General features: G+C 45.8%; 1 protein-coding gene across 2 annotated transcripts in view; it reads right to left on the bottom strand.

The window, feature by feature from the left end:
* EHF (ETS homologous factor) overlaps nt 1–16,251 on the bottom strand; it is a 43,177-nt gene extending 26,926 nt beyond the window's left edge. The window contains exon 1 of one of the 2 annotated variants that reach the window (XM_047693041.1): nt 16,099–16,251. The gene's annotated coding sequence lies outside the window, so the exon portion shown is untranslated. The remainder of the gene's footprint in view (nt 1–16,098) is intronic. The other variant, XM_047693040.1, reaches the window with a different exon arrangement.
* Nucleotides 16,252–16,459: the final 208 nt, after the last annotated feature.

The following is a 16,459-nucleotide window of genomic DNA, read 5'->3' as shown; positions in this document are numbered from 1 at the left end:
CATCCTGGGATTGAGCCGCACGTCAGGCAAACCCGCTCAGCGGGCCTATTTCTCCTTCCTCTGCCTGCTGCTCCCCCAGATGTGCTCTCGTACTCTCTCTCTCTCTCTCTCTGTCAAATAAATAAATAAAATCTTAAAAAAAAAAAAAAAGAGTCTCACACTTTGGCTACTGCTCAGGGACGCAAATGGGAGATGGTGGAGCCTAGCACAGAGACTGAATGTCCCTTATATAGTCAAGGTTTGCGGAGCTCCAGACCTCGCCTCGCGTTCGCGTCTCAAATGGCTCGTTAAGAGGAAGAGCTCATGCCTCCAATGGTAAGGCTTGAAATCTTTTTTTTTTTTTTTTAAGATTCTATTTATTTATTTGACAGAGAGAGACACATGAAAGAGGAAACACAAGCAGGGGGAATGAGAGGGAGAATCAGGTTTCCCGCTGAGCAGCAGGCCTGATGCGGGGCTCAATCCCAGGACCCCCAGATCATGACCTGAGCTGAAGGCAGACCCTTAACGACTGAGCCACCCAGGTGCCTGGGGTTGAAATCTTGATTCTGAACCTTGGCAGGTTGTGTTGACCTCCAGGAAATACTATTTTCTCTAAAGCTTCAGTTTCCCTATATGACAAAAAGTGGGGGGACATGGAGCTGATGTGTGGGAAAAGTGAAAATGTTTGTAAAGTTCTCACATATTAGCTTGTGCGTGACAAGTGCCCCCCACGCGTCAGCTATTAGAAGTTCTGCCCGTGAGTCTCTCTTTAAAGTGTATTGGTTGGCTTCAAGGACAGTCTTGGGGTCAGGGTAGACCCTTCAGAGACTGGTGAGTGCAATTGTTGGGAGCGCCAGGCTCTGGGGTCAGACAAACACAATTCACATCCTGGCTTTGCCAATTTGCTAAAAGGGCAAGTTTGGACAAGTTATTCAGTTTCTCTGAGCCCTAATTTTCTCATTTATAAACTGGAGATGATATGAAAACGGTTGTTGAAAGACAAAATGAGATGATGCCTATAAAATCCTCGGAGAAGTGTTCAACACATAGTAAAGACTTGGGGAATGTTAGCTGGTTTTTATAATTATTATTATTATTATTATTTATTTATTGTGTTATTACTAGGATTTTATTGAATCTCCAAGGATGAAATTGACAGCCAAGTTTTTTCAAGCAAGGCCTGGAACTTCTACCATCTACACAATGTTTTGCAATTCTAGCTTTAGCTGGCACAGTCAAGTCTATGTTGGACCTCCTGCCTCCCCACCCCTCGTCTGGGGCCTCTGTGTGGAAATGCTGTTAGGCTCAGCTGTGAACCGCCCCTCTTGGCCCCAGCTCACAGAAGCCGTGCTATGGTCCTCTGGGCATGGTCCTTGCTCAGGGACTAAAAGCCATCCCTCCTGCTCCCCTTCCTCCCAGCAGACACACCATGCTTGGGACTGCCAGGAACCATGGGAGAGCACAGCCCCACAGGCTCTGTGTTCTGGCCTCCGCATTGGACTTTCACCTGGTTTGCAGGTGCAAAGGACAGCAGCATGTCTAAAATAGGGGTTCCTGGCAGAGGGTGGCCAGAGAGCTTCTCTGTCCTCCAGGCTCCCTTAGCACAAGGAGCGCTCTGTCACTGCAAAGCTGGGATTCCAGCTCACAGGGACAGAAAAGCAGTGGGAAGATGGCACCCCTGGGACTCTGGCAGGTTGCTGGAGCCATTCACCCCAGAACCTAGAAGGTTCTGCCCATCTCAGGGCCCCTGACAAGGCCAAGGACTGCTCGGCCGCTCTCTCTTCTTAAATATACAGAGAAAACCTGCCAGCAGAGACAAACACAACCAGCTTGGGTCGGGAGGGAAGTATGCCTTTTGCTCCGTATGTGGAGGACTGGACGCTTTAAGCTATAAAAATACATACGTACATACACACATACATATGTAATAATATACTATAGAAGCTGGGGTTTATTGAACATTTAAGATGTGTGAGCTCTGTGCTGAGTTTTACACATATTATCTCAGTCAATACCCACAATAGCTCTGTAAGGTCTGATATCATTCAACAGATGGCTTATCTAAGGCTCAGAGAGGTCAGGTAACTTGTTCAAGGTCACACAGCTTAACAAGAATTAGAACTAGAAGAGATTTCAAACTTGGACTGTCTAGCAACAAACTGTGGGAAATGAGCCACTTTCTGCTGAGAAGGGGCTCCTTTGCCAGAGCATAAAATCGCCTTCAACCCATCCTCACCCCCACCTGCTGTCCATATATAGTCACAGCCTTCTCCCTGGGCCATCTGGGGCCTCACACCTTTACCAAGCTTCTCCAAAATTACAAAACTCTCTGGCTCATTCAATTATGCTGGGACCCCGGTTGAGCCCCTCTTCCCTCTTTGTCAGATCAACCTGTAGCCATCTCTCTTGGCAACGTATCCGAGCGAGCCTTCAGAATGAAAGAATAGAAAGTCGCCTTCATTTCACCACTTCATGATATGAGCAGGTAGGAATGCGTTCATGGCTTAAAAGCTAGGCCGTGATACTCCTTTAGCCATTAGAATAGATCTCTGCATATATACAGTATATGTGCACACATATATATGAACATATATGCCATGCATACATACATAATATAAATACTTTTCCTATGACTCAAAGTTATTTTTATTTTTATTTTTAAAGATTTTACTTATTTATTTGACAGAGAGAAATCACAAGTAGGCAGAGAGGCAGGCAGAGAGAGAGGAGGAAGCAGGCTCCCCGCTGAGGAGAAAGCCCGATGTGGGGCTTGAACCCAGGACCTGGGATCATGACCTGAGCCGAAGGCAGCGGCTTAACCCACTGAGCCACCCAGGCGCCCCTAAAGTTATTTTTATTTTATATTTTGGAAATAAACTACCCATAATTATTTTCTTCAGCTGAATTAGACCTCAGGACAGAAAGCCTGGTGTTTGCTGTGAAGGTGAAAATACACTGGGAGCAATCAGGGTCACAGAGTAGATCTTAAGCAAGGCTTGGCCTGCATTCCCTGTCACCAGGCCCAGAGGACTGTGAGTCAAAGTCACGGTCTGCCTTCCTCCTGACTCCTTTATTCATTCAACCACATCATCCCCAAAGTGCCACAGAATTGGCTATCTTGTGGGTATTTTTACTCCTCAAGCCAGAGGAGCAATTAGGCATTTTAAATAATTACTTTTGTGATGACAGCGATATACAGACCATTCTCAGGCCTTAATCAAAGTTACCAGCAGGTGAATTCACAGCATTTGCCCTAAGGATATTGTAACAGCTTGCTGACTTCCTGTTTCAATATGACTATCATTTCAAAAGAACTACTCACAAAGAGGAGAAAAGAAAATCCACAAACATGTGAAATTTAACTGGATTAAATCAGGCAATAATTCATGCTTTCCAAATGAATCAAGATGTGAATCAAGCTTAGGGAATGCATTTGATCCTCTCGGGATTACATCACAGGTAATTTCATACCCTCATAATGTGTTTTGAAATAGACATTTCATGTTCCCAGGGGCAACATCTGAAGTATTATTCCTGGGCTTTCAAGCGTTTTCATGAGTGATGATGTCGTGTCGGGAAGCCAAGTGTTGATCCATGATAGATACACTTTCCTGACGGTAAGCCATCTGGAAATATACATGTTATGCCGATCGTTATCATTCTTGGTGCCAGACCCAGACAAGATGCAGATACTGACAGAGGGCAGGCACCAAAGTCGATCCAAAGACAAGATCGCCTTACATGACTTTCAGGGCCTTTATCAGTCCCTTTCAGATGTGGCAAACTAAGAAGAACGAGGCAAGCTTGACTCTAAAAGGTCATAGAACCTTTTGACATGGGACTCTCATCTACACTCATCCCTACCTTGCTTTGCATATATTCTGGGAGCGCTGGGCCCTCTGAAGACCATCTCTACAGATCATTGACCTCTACCTCATGGATCTTTAAGAAATCTCTCTTACATCCACGTTGGATTGAAATCTAAAGAAAACTTTGTAGTGGAGTCAGGGTTAGGAGATGTAAATGTATTCCAACCTATGAGAGAAAGCCTCAGAGATTTTATTCTTGCCCTCTTTCTTAGAATGGGCATGGCTTATTCCCCTACAGTGACACCGGGAAGAGCCCCACTGTCCCTCTTCATTGACAGGTGAAGCAGGAACCAGACTGCGACCAGCAGGGCCATTCTGGACCTCCATTTGTCAATGCAGTAATGAATTCACCATTTTCCTCACATCACTGTCTCCCTGCTAATCCCCCTTCTCTAGTCTGAAACCAAGTAATCATAAAATAGAGAGGAAAATGAATAGGAGAAGAAAAAGAGGCCTTGCTTCCTGTACACCCGTAGGTCTCTGTAGGTCTTTGAAAAGGCACAGATATGGAGACGGGAGCATCCAAAATTCCCAGGATGCTTCATTTCCATCCAGGCTGAAGAGGCCATACAGGGCTTCTCAAGGTTTGATCTATAGACCACCACCACCATCATCATCACCTGAGGAGGGGCAAAACGTCAGGTTTCCTGGGGTCCTACCCCAAACCTCTGAACCAGAATCTTCATATTTTAGAACCTTCCTTAACCAATCCTCAAGCATTCTCATGGTTGAGAACCTCACCTCCTTGCCTTCCCTCGATGTTCACAAGAAGATAACCGACTCCAGGAGATAGTATCCTTGAAGGAAACACCTATGATGGAAATCCATGTAAAGCCAGAGACAACACATCCCATCCAGAGAATGGGAGCTCCAAACCAGCTGTGGAGACTCTGTCGATGTATTATTCGCCAACTTGAAAAAGGTCAGCTCCTGGGGCTCAGTACCACCAAACTGTGAAATTCATCAGCGCTCGGTTACTCACAAGTACGAGATTCTGATCGCTGAGTGAGCAAACCTGGCCTCAGAACACAGCATTTGCCAAGGATTTCTACGACCATCACTTCCATCCAGAGAATGGAATACCTGGCCGAGACACCCCTTACCCAATCCCACCTCCATCTTAGACCTTCAAAAGATGACTTAGCCCCCCTGGATTGCAGGCCTCATACCCCAGAAAATCGACGTCTTAGCCTTCAGTGGAGAGAAAGGGTCAAGGAGACATGCTTGTCTTGCTAATATAAATATTCATTCATCCCCTCCAGTTACTATATATTTATTTAATGTCTACCAGATGCTGGGCAGTCTGCTAGGGGCAGGAGACACAACGATGAACAAAACACAGAGGTGTCTTGCCCTGATGGGACTAATTCAGCAAAGACACCACTTCCCAAACAATGGTGGCTCTTTCCAAAGTCTTCTGAGCTCATTCCCCACCTCCTGCTGCGGACAGAGTGAAGCTTGCCCAGAGGGGAGCCAGGCCACCTGTTGGCATCTGGAAGCAACCAACCTTGGAAAGAACTTCGACTATGTCGAAAAGCAGGTCCTCTTCTGTCCGGTAACCCCAGGGCCTTGCCTTCACGGGAAACCCTTACTGAGCTGTCGAGTTGGCGGCCAGGATCATGCCCCCGAGTTTCACAAAGCAGCCTCAGCCAAAACCAGTCTCCACTCGGGGCAGGATAAAGTAGTTAGTTGTCTGGGTGGCTGATTGTCTCTCCCCGAGACAATGGCGTGTTTATGTGCAGGAGGGTAGGGAGCAGGTTGTTAACACAAAACCCACCGTAAACAGAGCTGTTAATTCAGTTGCTGGCAGGGTCTTCTGTTATCTTCTGAATACCTCCCAGAGGGTATAAGCCCTACCTTTTCATTTGAGTTGGCAGTAGAGTTATTTTTTTGCACCTGTTGCTCTGCTCCAATAACAATGCAGTTAAGCATTGATTTGTTGGAAAATAAACAGAAAAAAGCAAAGAAAGGCATCTGCCCAAACAGCCTGAGCTGGTTCGGCTAAGCATTCATGCCAATTTGTTTTTCCTATAAAAACCAAAGAAAAACCTGTGCCTTCAGTTTGGATGCTACCTTCCCACTCCCTCAGAAGAAAAGGATGTATCGAATTGACCCGCCAGAGCTGGCAGGGCCAGGAAGCCAGAAGACACTGTACTTTTCCATTGGCTGGTCCTGTGAGGGCACTGAGGGGTGTCCGAGATCTGCAGAATGACATGGCCAGGCTCCAGTCAGCCCAGGTTAAGCTAATGAATCAGATCAACAGGGGCAGAGAAGGGACTGCCAGGATGTGATCAAAACCCAAACCACACCCTTCCCCATGGTTGACTTCCGAAAGTCAACACGGCCCAGGGAGTAGGTGTGGTCTACAGGTAACCTAGAGCAGAGACTCAGCGCGTTGTGCTGAGTCTCAGTCCAGCCTCTCCCACAGACTTCCTACGTCCAGCCCTGGGCAGCAGGCATAATTTGAAAACCTCTGGTCCCTGGACCAGTTTTTCCATCGGTGAAATGAGGCTAGCCATACCTACCTTGAACGTGGGCTGTGTAGACTCGCTCATGTCCTGCTAAGTGACTTGAGATCCCACGTCCCAGGTAGAAAGGACCTGAGATGTCTGGGTTCGGGGTGTGATTTCTGCATTAACTCAAGCATCACCGCACTCCCTTTCTCATTGGTTTGTCAATATCACATGAGGAGCTCAAGCCAAAAAGGGCCACAAAGTGCTAAACAAATCACTCCAATGCAGATCACAACAACACTAATTAAGCAATGGTATCATCACACAGCCTTCAACAGACACACAGTCGGAGAAAGCCCCCCGACACCTCTTTGTAAGCCCTGAGAAGAAAGCGCAGGACATGGGCAATGTGCAATGTTCCCCTAGATTGCCACCTTCCCCCCGCTTTCTCTCAGCCGTCGGGTCTTCATTACCACCAGACGACTGGCTTAATGGGGGAGTCATGGCAGCCGGGGGAGGCCTCCGAAACACCGCTTTTCAAGGAGCGTGAAGAACAGGGTGTTCCGACAGAGGAGGGATATGGCTGGCTGGGCAGTCCCCGGCATTCTTGTAGTGATCAGGGCAGGGAATGGAGAGCCTCAGAACCAAAGCGGGCAGCCAGAAAAATAAGAGATTTAACGACACCCTCCGTTGACTGAAAAATAAACAAGACCAACTGTGCAGGAATGCGGGAAGGGTGGAGAGAGGTAAGAGGTGGGGACTGGAGCCAGGGAGGGGTTGGGAGGGCCTGGAACAAAGGATTTGACCATTTCGAGATTGAAGTTTCTTTCCAAGAAAAAATCAAGATGTTCCAGCCAAAGAAACATCAATAGCAGCTACATGGCACCTCACGGACTAACGGCAAAATAACAACCAAAACTATGACAGCGATGATAGTTTCTATTCTTGGAGCATCCCCAGTGTGCTAGGAATTGATTGAGCTACGCTTTACATGAATGATCTCATTGAATCCTTGCCATACTCCCGGACACGGGTACTCATATTACTCCCATTTTACAGATGAGGCCCAAGAGGTTAAGTGACTTAGCCAGGGACACAGAGCTAGTAAATGGACTGGATATATTACAATGAATGTCCTGGGGAGTTGGGGAGGGTGGAAATGACAGGAAATGCAACATCGTTCTCTGTCACTGAAAATGGATCCTTGTATTTCTAAAGTGGAAGAGGATGTCTTTTAGAACCTCACACTTCTGTTTTGCGAACTGAGATCCTTTTAGAATGGCTCCCATCGTTTTTTTGCCCTAAATGTGAGTAGGAAGCACACCTCTCCTTCTTGTGCCCAACAATAAAACATCCTTTAGGGGGCGCCTGGGTGGCTCAGTGGGTTAAGCCGCTGCCTTCGGCTCAGGTCATGATCTCAGGGTCCTGGGATCGAGTCCCGCGTCGGGCTCTCTGCTCAGCGGGGAGCCTGCTTCCCTCTCTCTCTCTCTCTCTGCCTGCCTCTCTGTCTACTTGTGATCTCTCTCTGTCAAATAAATAAATAAAATCTTTAAAAAAAAAAAAAATCCTTTAGGTGTCCAACTTTCCCAGCGTTATAGAAAGAGCAGATCATGGCCACGCCAACCCACCTGTGAAAACTTTAGTCTGACTTCTTGTTGAAAGCCCCAGATTGACTCAGGGGCTGGGCTTGGCTGCTTGAAGCTACCTCAGACTTATTAGCCATGATAAAAGAGCAGTAATAATAACAAGGGGAAAAAAAAAAACTATTGAGAAGTGAAGGGGAAGTTATGGCTCCTTTAGAAGAGCTCTGGACATCTGAGCCGTCACACAGGGATCCTGATGACAGACCTGCTGTGTCGTGTTGTAGACATCACACTGTGGACAGACAGACTGTGGAAGTGTCATTTGGGAGCCTGAATTCCATCACTCTGACCAACAGATCTAGGAAAGCTCCCCGCATCCTTCTTCCACCATGTCCATGACCCTGGAACAGTTTGTAAAAACAGAGCTATAGAATGCAGACGGAACCTCACAAGGCTTATTCCATGATCATCTTTGAACTTGAGAAGCAACTATTATCTGAATTTCCTCATAGATTAGAGGATTTCCTCTTTAGAAATAGGGTCTTCTTTCTGCACAGATAATCGTTAAGTGAAAATAGCCAAGAAGGCCAAGTTCCTGCACATCACCCTCTTAACAAGAATGATAGATTCTCATCACACCCGGTCTCATTTTCCCTTCTAGTAACACGCTTTGCTCTGCTTCTCCTAGCTCCCTGTGTATATAGTAAACACCCTGGAGAATAAGAAATGAAAAAACCCATAGGAAAGTAAGCAACTCCCTACCAGAAAGACTTTCCAAGGAACCAGGTACATTCCAGCTGGTTATTCAGCCTTTCCTCCAGTTGCTTTGGAGGAAAGAAATCTTTACATTAAGAAAAAAAAATCACAAAATTCACCAACTCAGAAACTACAGCATCCTTCAGCTTTCCACCAAAGGTCAGCTAGATGAGTAAGGGGGATCTCCAAGCAGATTCCCAGCTTCCCAGTATCAGGAGCTGTCATACATTACAACAACTTCATCATATGCAGGAATGGACCAAGCTTCGTAATTCACAGGGCTCGGTATCCCGCATTCAAAAGCTTTTTTTTTAAGAATTTCAAGACCGCAATAGCAGAGCATTAAACCATGCCCAAGGGGCGCCTGGGTGGCTCAGTGGGTTAAGGCCTCTGCCTTCAGCTCCGGTCATGATCCTGGGGTCCTGGGATCGAGCCCCACATCGGGCTCTCTGCTCAGCAGGGAACCTGCTTCCTCCTCCTCTCTCTCTGCCTGCCTCTCTGCCTACTTGTGATCTCTATCTGTCAAATAAATAAAATCTTTTAAAAAAATAAAAATAAAAAATAAACCATGCCCAAGACCTTTCTAAGCATGGAGCCCTGTGTTACCGCATGGGTTTTATATTCAGGACACTGACCCTGTCCAGGGGGTCAGTCCCATCCCTTCCCTTTACCTGCAGCAACACTCTGTCACCATGGGGAGCAGGGGGGAATCTTTTGTCTTTGCCCCACAAATGACCTCCTGAAGTAGGTGGTAGTATTAAACAAAGTATGACATTGAACATGCCTGTAATAACACCTGGCTTACAGCAGGCACCCAGCAAATGCTAGCTGTTATTACTATTATTACTATCATTATTAATTATTATTAATCATTATCTCCATTATGCCAAGATCCCTCCACAACTCCAGAGCCACCCATAGGCAAAAACAATGAGTGGGAAGAACATATACCCTTGTTTTAACAGAGACCATCTATTAGCTGACATCATTCACAAATCATTTCAATGGCCCCATGCAAGAGAATGATATAAATTAAGGGTTTCTCGACTTTTTTTTAAAAGATTTTATTTATTTATTTGACAGAGAGAGATCACAAGTAGGCAGAGAAGCAGGCAGAGGGGGGGGGGGGGGGAAGCAGGGTCCCTGCTGAGCAGAGAGCCTGATGTGGGGCTCGATCCCAGGACCCTGAGATCATGACCTGAGCTGAAGGCAGAGGCTTTAACCCACTGAACCACCCAGGTGCCCCGGGTTCCTCGACTTTTATTTATATACATGGACCCATTTTGCAGTCTGCTGAGACCTATGGACCCCTTCCCAAAATAATGCTTTTAAATGACAAATTAAAATAACAAGATTAGAAAGGAAGTTTATATTGAAATACGATTATGAGTGTACTTCTTAAAATTAATGTGTGAAATCATAATAATATAGGTGCTTCTTTATTAACACATTAAACAAGAATATCTAGTGCAGGTCAAATAATGTCCAGGAAATCAAAGTAGTGATGAACATTGATATTTTGAGACATCGTCAACAGGCATAATGTGATACGAAAATATCTGTTAATCTCTCTTGGGGACAGTCAGTCACAGCTAATGCTATCCTAGATTTTGCCTATATTTATATTGAGAGAAAATGTTAAATTTTAGTTAGATTATTAAGAATAAAAACATCATTCTCTTACACATCCAAGTTCACCAACTCCCTGAATTTTTTCTACGGACGCAAGGAGCCTCTTGGATTCTAGGTTAGAATCTGGCTCTTTTATTAACCGCAAGGACTGTTTGTTCAACAGCTAGAAACCACATCCCCATGACTAAAACACACTATCAGACACTATAAGTGTCATTTGAACAATTTACCAAGAGGCAGACCCCATGGGTCTTGGCGATTTTTTTTCAAAGCCTCTAGAACCCTGAGGGTAGTAGTCAGTATACATCTGGAGACCCTATCAAGAATTTTCAGGGTGGGCAATGGTATATGATGTTGTGATTAGTCAAGTGAACTGCCTGGAGGGGAATCAGTTTCTTCTGGAAACCCCTTACATGCCAGGCATCAAACACACAGACAGGAACGTGCTGGGTGCCCACATCAGGTCTTCCCTGGTACTACCCCAGGATGTGGTTTGCAGCCAGCTCAAGACAAGCTCAATCCAGAGGTCCCCCATTAAGATGGTTCATCCCATGTCCTGTGCAGAACCTACGTTGACCACCTTAAAAAACAGAATCCCAGAATTCTACATCCAGTCTGACCCAAACAAGGTCCTCTGAGAACGCCCATTTTGAGGACTTATCCTCAATTTCCACTCTACAGATTACTAATTATTTACTCACAAGCATTTGTCCGGGTGTTTTCAGATTTTTCTGTAATAATTTAATCCTGACAACAGCCATGGGCAGATGCCATTAACCTCGTTTTCCAGATGAGGAAATTTATAATCTAGAGCTTACATAACTCACCCAAACTCACTCAGCTACTCAGTGGCAGAGTCAAAACTGAACCCAGGTACTCTGACTCTAGACCTGGTATTCTCTGTAACACATTCCAGCTGCTTCCAGGCAACCAAAATCTCATAGCCTCCTGCCCAGTTCAGATACACAAGCGGCCAAAGTCTACTACTGTCGTCAACGTCGTTCCACCCACAGCCTTCCAGCTGGTGGAGTTAAGACAGGTGAAAGGTGAGCTGGGACATTGGGCTGAACTTGGGGCCCAGTCTGAAGCCCCCTGCAAAGACAGAACAAATCTTGTGAGTGGTTATCATGAAGACTGTGCCAAAAATAGCCTTCACCTTCCAGACCTCACTAAACTCATCTACCAGAATCTATTGTTGGTCCTCCCGAGGGAGTATTTTCAAAGGTTCCTGAGAAGGATCGCAAAATAATCTCTACAAGACCACCATATTCTCCAAGCTCCATTGTCATATACTAAACGTAGAAAGCCCTCTCTGTATTCCATGAAAGACCCAATAGGCTCTTAGAAGACGTTTGTATCAAGTTGAGAAAGGGCAGGCAGGCTGGCAGAAACTTCTCTTATCCACGGTTGACCCAATGAGACCCAGCCCTCAAGACTGTTTGTGGTGTGTCCATGACACAGAGTGAGGGGGAAGTGACAAAAGATGTAATTTTAAGGTCACCACAATCACAACAACTTCAAAAAAAAGTGGGCATCTAGATGAGGTCAGACAAAAGTAAAAATAAGCAGCTATGGTAAAATAATGAGGTTAATGAGGAGGTGTCTAAAAATATTATGATAAGCATTTAGGTTCCTTTTTATTTTTTGGCTTTGTTTTCCTCAGAAAACATGTTTTAAATAAATAGGTAGATACTCTAAATAATGATGAAGGTGCTTCTAAGAAAGACAGAGAAGGAGGCTCTAAGGGTCAGGGTGTGCAGGAAGATAGGAAGAGGAGAGATAATGTGAATCCAATGAACCAGAACAAGGCACCCAACCCACAAAACAAACCGAAGACAGAGTGTGGTTAGGTGCTAGTGAAATGAATTTTCAAAGGAGTATTTTACAGGGTGTCTCTTTCAAAACAAGACCAATTAACCCCCCTGGAGCGTCCTTAAATGGGCCACTCTGTCTGACCCTATTGCAAGGTCTGGTTACTCTAGATTCAGGCTGAGGCCCTCTGAGAACACCAAGTCTCCAGGGGGGCTGTCCGGCAGCCAGGCCGGCCATGCTCTCCTTCTGCGTTCGTCTCGGTTCTCCTCTAGGAGATGGGAGTCCATCTCTGGCTGATAATCACTGGGCAGCCAGTCAAGCAAGCTGATCAGCACCCCGCAAACGGAGTGGGCTCCTCTGGGTACCCGAATGTTTTCAGCGGGCTACTCTGGTGTCCTACAGAAGACAGCATCAGAGCGCCCCGTGGCCACGTGCTTTGGTCCACTTGCACACCCCCACCCACCTCGGACGCCCGAGGCACACTGATAGAGATGAGACGTTGTCACACGAGCAGACGCTAACACCCTTAATGAAGACTCCAGGAATCTGGGCGTCGTACCTCCCCCGGGGATATCCCTTCAGCCAAGTTCTGAAGACCTTAAGGAAGGGCTCCCACTGACCTTTTTGCCTGTGTCATCCTTACCAAGGTATCCCCCAGCCCTTCTCAGCTGCCGCAGACTCAAGCAACACCTGCTGACTGCTAGGCTAACCTGCCTTCTCCCAGCATCAGAATCTGAAGGTGGAAACAGATCTTAAAAATAATCAGGTTCAAATGCCTTTGTCTGGAGGAAGGAACTAAAGCCCAGAGAGGTGGGGTGTGCCGCCCTGGGCACCCAGCTTTGCCAGGACTAGAAAACCAGGTCTCCTGACTGCCAGTCTGGTGGACTGCCTTATGCACACTCCACTTCCATCATTCCAAAATGTAAGTCTGAAATTCTCTGGGGGAAGATTCTTGAAGAAATTTTTTTTTTCTTCCCCTCTGCAGCCCGATACATTTTTTATCAAATAACTCTAAGGGATCCATGGAAATTTCTACTCTAGCACCTCTCAGCTTCCTGACATCAATGCCATTTGGCTTGAACATACGCCTCACCCTAATATTAGCTGCTGTGGGAGCCAATATCTCCACTGCATTATTTGTTCCCTGCACACCCCAGTAACTTGGTCTTTTAAAACCCCATCAAACTGAAACAAACATGATATAGTCACCTATGTCTAGCGAGAGCCCAGTCACCTGCATCTTAAAACAGATCATGTTATTTAAAATCATATTACTAAAAATAAGACAAGAAAACACTAAATAAAATTTATTATCGTCCTCATCTCTTCCATTGTTGGGCAACAGATTTAAGACAACACTGGCAAGATTGTGCTTGCCATCCTCCCTCTGTCTTCAGAGGGCAACTCTCTACCACAGACTCAGTTTACTCAAGCTGAAAGCCTCGACGCGGCATCAGTTACCCGGTAACAAACCAGGGTAGCAACGCGCGCTCTCTAAACACAGAGCCCACAGTGGACTCCATGCCTCCCGACCAGAGCCCCACCCAAGCAGGAATGACTATCACTTCAGTTTTACCAGAAAGAGATCTCAAACTAGGGAAATGGGCTGAAACAGCCACCAAAAGGTGTCACCGATATCAAGTTCCAAGTTCACATTTGGTTTCCTACAACCGTGGCGTTACTCCTCAAATGCGTTAGCCGGCTCTGCCGTGACTTTCTTGGTTTCCACCCCACCCCACCACCCAGGGTTCTCTGAAAATCTGTTGGAAAGGGGGGTAGAGAGGCCTCCACCTGGAGAAAGGGGAACAGAGTGAAGGGCTTCCAAATGATTTAACCTTTTCTGTCTGTGCCTGATGCTTTGGCATTGAGCAGAGGCGGTCTAAAGCATACAGCCCAGGGCTAAAATTCCCTAATTTGTGGAGCAGGGGGAGAATGAGGAGAACATAAAACATTACAAGAGTCCAGAAAGCTAAATTCTACTTTCTAGAAGTGAACTTTGGCCCAAAGCACTCACATTCTGACCTGGGACCCATTCTGAGTTTCTTCCACTTTCCAATTAGCTAATTGAATACAGTTGAGTAAATATTTTAACCTCTCAATTTCCTTTTGGTCTCAGCGTCTCAAGGGTCAAAAAGATATTAAAAGAGGTAATTTAATGGGAGCCAAAAGGGCATGGAACCATTAAGTGTGAATGTAGGGCTTCTCAGAGGACCAGAAAGATCCAAGACATTTCCATTTGGGGGAGCTCACAATATATTAAAAAATGGAGAAAAACGATCAAAAACCTGTTGTTTGAATTTAACAAACAGATGCTTTCTAACACGAAAGGACAAAATAGAATTGAATTTGCGATCTTCCGTACATACAAGGCCTGAATCAATTTCCTTGCTCTGCCCACAGTCATTCTAGAAGGGGCCTAATGCCGCCATCCTGAACAGCAATGCAAGAGAACCTACAGCAGTCATGCCTTCCAAGTTATTTTCTTTTAAAACACTTCTATAAAATACTTCGAAACGTGAAGAAGGACTGTCTCCATTATATTTGTTATTTTTTCCATTGTGATCACAGACTTCCCAGGGACCCTCATTTCAAGTTCCCATGGTTTTTCACATCCATCCACACCAGTCATCAGCAGTTGGTGTAGAAATGACAGGTCCTACGCCACGCTGGATTATAAGAACACAGAATGGATGACTTATTTCATAGTCTCAGAATGCTTGATCTCCAAAAGAGGACAAGTGAAACCTTCTGTCAACTTCAAATACAGCTGTTAAAATTACTCTTGAAATCTCTGAAGAGCCTTTTTCTGGTGGGACATCTTACCCATGAAGTGCTTCCTAATGACTTCATCTTCCCTATTGGAAATCAACACGTCCCTTGACCTCCATGGCATGAACGCATGGCCACTTGTGGTCCTTGTCTACCCTTTTACACACTGAAAGTCTCTAGCTGAAGACATCTTCACACCCATGCCTGTAGAACCAATTCCTGAATTAGTCCTCCATGGAAAAGTTCTCAATCCAAAATCCCCCACTTTCTCCCTGTGACTAAGGTCAGCGCAGATGACTAGCAGAGACACCTGTGAACATAGATGCACGGGGTCTCCCAGTTCATCTTAGAAAGACACATCCTTCCACAACACTCAAAGGCAGGCAGTGAAAATGTTACTTTCCTGACTCGATGTTGTTATTTACTGCCAATGTAAGTCCACACTGTTCCCAGTTCTACCCACATTGAGACCAACGATGCTTCTCTTTGGTGGTCAAACAAATGAAAAGAGTCCCCGTTTTGGAAGGCATTTGGTGCTGCTGACTCACGTCCACCTGTCCGGTCTTGGTAGCCCATGATGGCACAAACGAAGGGTTAGTCTGTCCCCTTGCAATGTGGCAAAATCCTTTGTCATTTTTTCTGGAAAGAGCCATTTTTAAGTGTTCAGCTCTCCCCAGGGTCCTCGCCTCCTTGGGCTGCCTGACCACTTTTTCCAGTGTGAGTGCATATGCCACCACCCGTTTCCAGCCATTTTCCAACAACAGATTACACCAAAGACAAACCTGCCTTTCTCTCTAACCGGTGAGTCAGAAAAACTACCAAGAGGAGACGTCTCTGGAAAGTGAGAACATGTGCTCTGAGCCCCAATGGCTATTCAGCCAACCCCGTGTTTCACCGAGTTATCTCACGGTCATCTATCTCTGTTTGTTTCAGAACTCAACCCAGGGACATGGCTTTGCCACGCAGAGAGAGGGAAACCAGGGAACTCTTTAAATTCGTGGTGGTTGAAAGTCCAGACTCAATGCAGCAAATTCACAGATAATATCCGAAGACGCTCAGCTGCCTCCCAAAATAAGACTCTAACCGGCCCCAATGAGGTAAGCACAGGTGAGGCGAGCTGCACTTCCCGCCAGCTGCCTCCGGGAGCCTGTTTTATTTTCATCTGATTCAAGGCAGGCTGCCCTTTCCACTCAGGTGTTCGAATTCCAGGTTCCAAAGAAGGTTTAAAAATAAAAGACTTACCTCATTTACCTAAAGATTCTGGGTGGGAAATCCAATAGCTGTGGCTAATGGAGGGGAGGCAGCAGGCAGCCCGCACGCCAGCTCCCACGGGGACAGGGAACCACGGGTGTTATCACGTCTGAGCCCTCATCAGAGTGAAGATAAATGCATATGACAATAATTTTAAATCATTTTGTAGGATGTTAAGCAATAAGCCACCAACCGGGAATTCCCTAAGTCACTTCCCCCTCTTCTGATTGGCTGCCGGGCTCTTTAAAAAAATAAAATAAAGGATTACAAACATTGGCTCATTTGCATTTGGCCAACTCACACGTTAGTGTTCAAACAAAACAGGTCTAACCAGGTTATGCCTGTGTCTCAA

This window comes from Lutra lutra, chromosome 10 (assembly GCF_902655055.1).
Source record: "Lutra lutra chromosome 10, mLutLut1.2, whole genome shotgun sequence".
NCBI classification, from domain to species: domain Eukaryota; kingdom Metazoa; phylum Chordata; class Mammalia; order Carnivora; family Mustelidae; genus Lutra; species Lutra lutra.
This window is presented reverse-complemented; position numbering and strand designations above follow the sequence as displayed.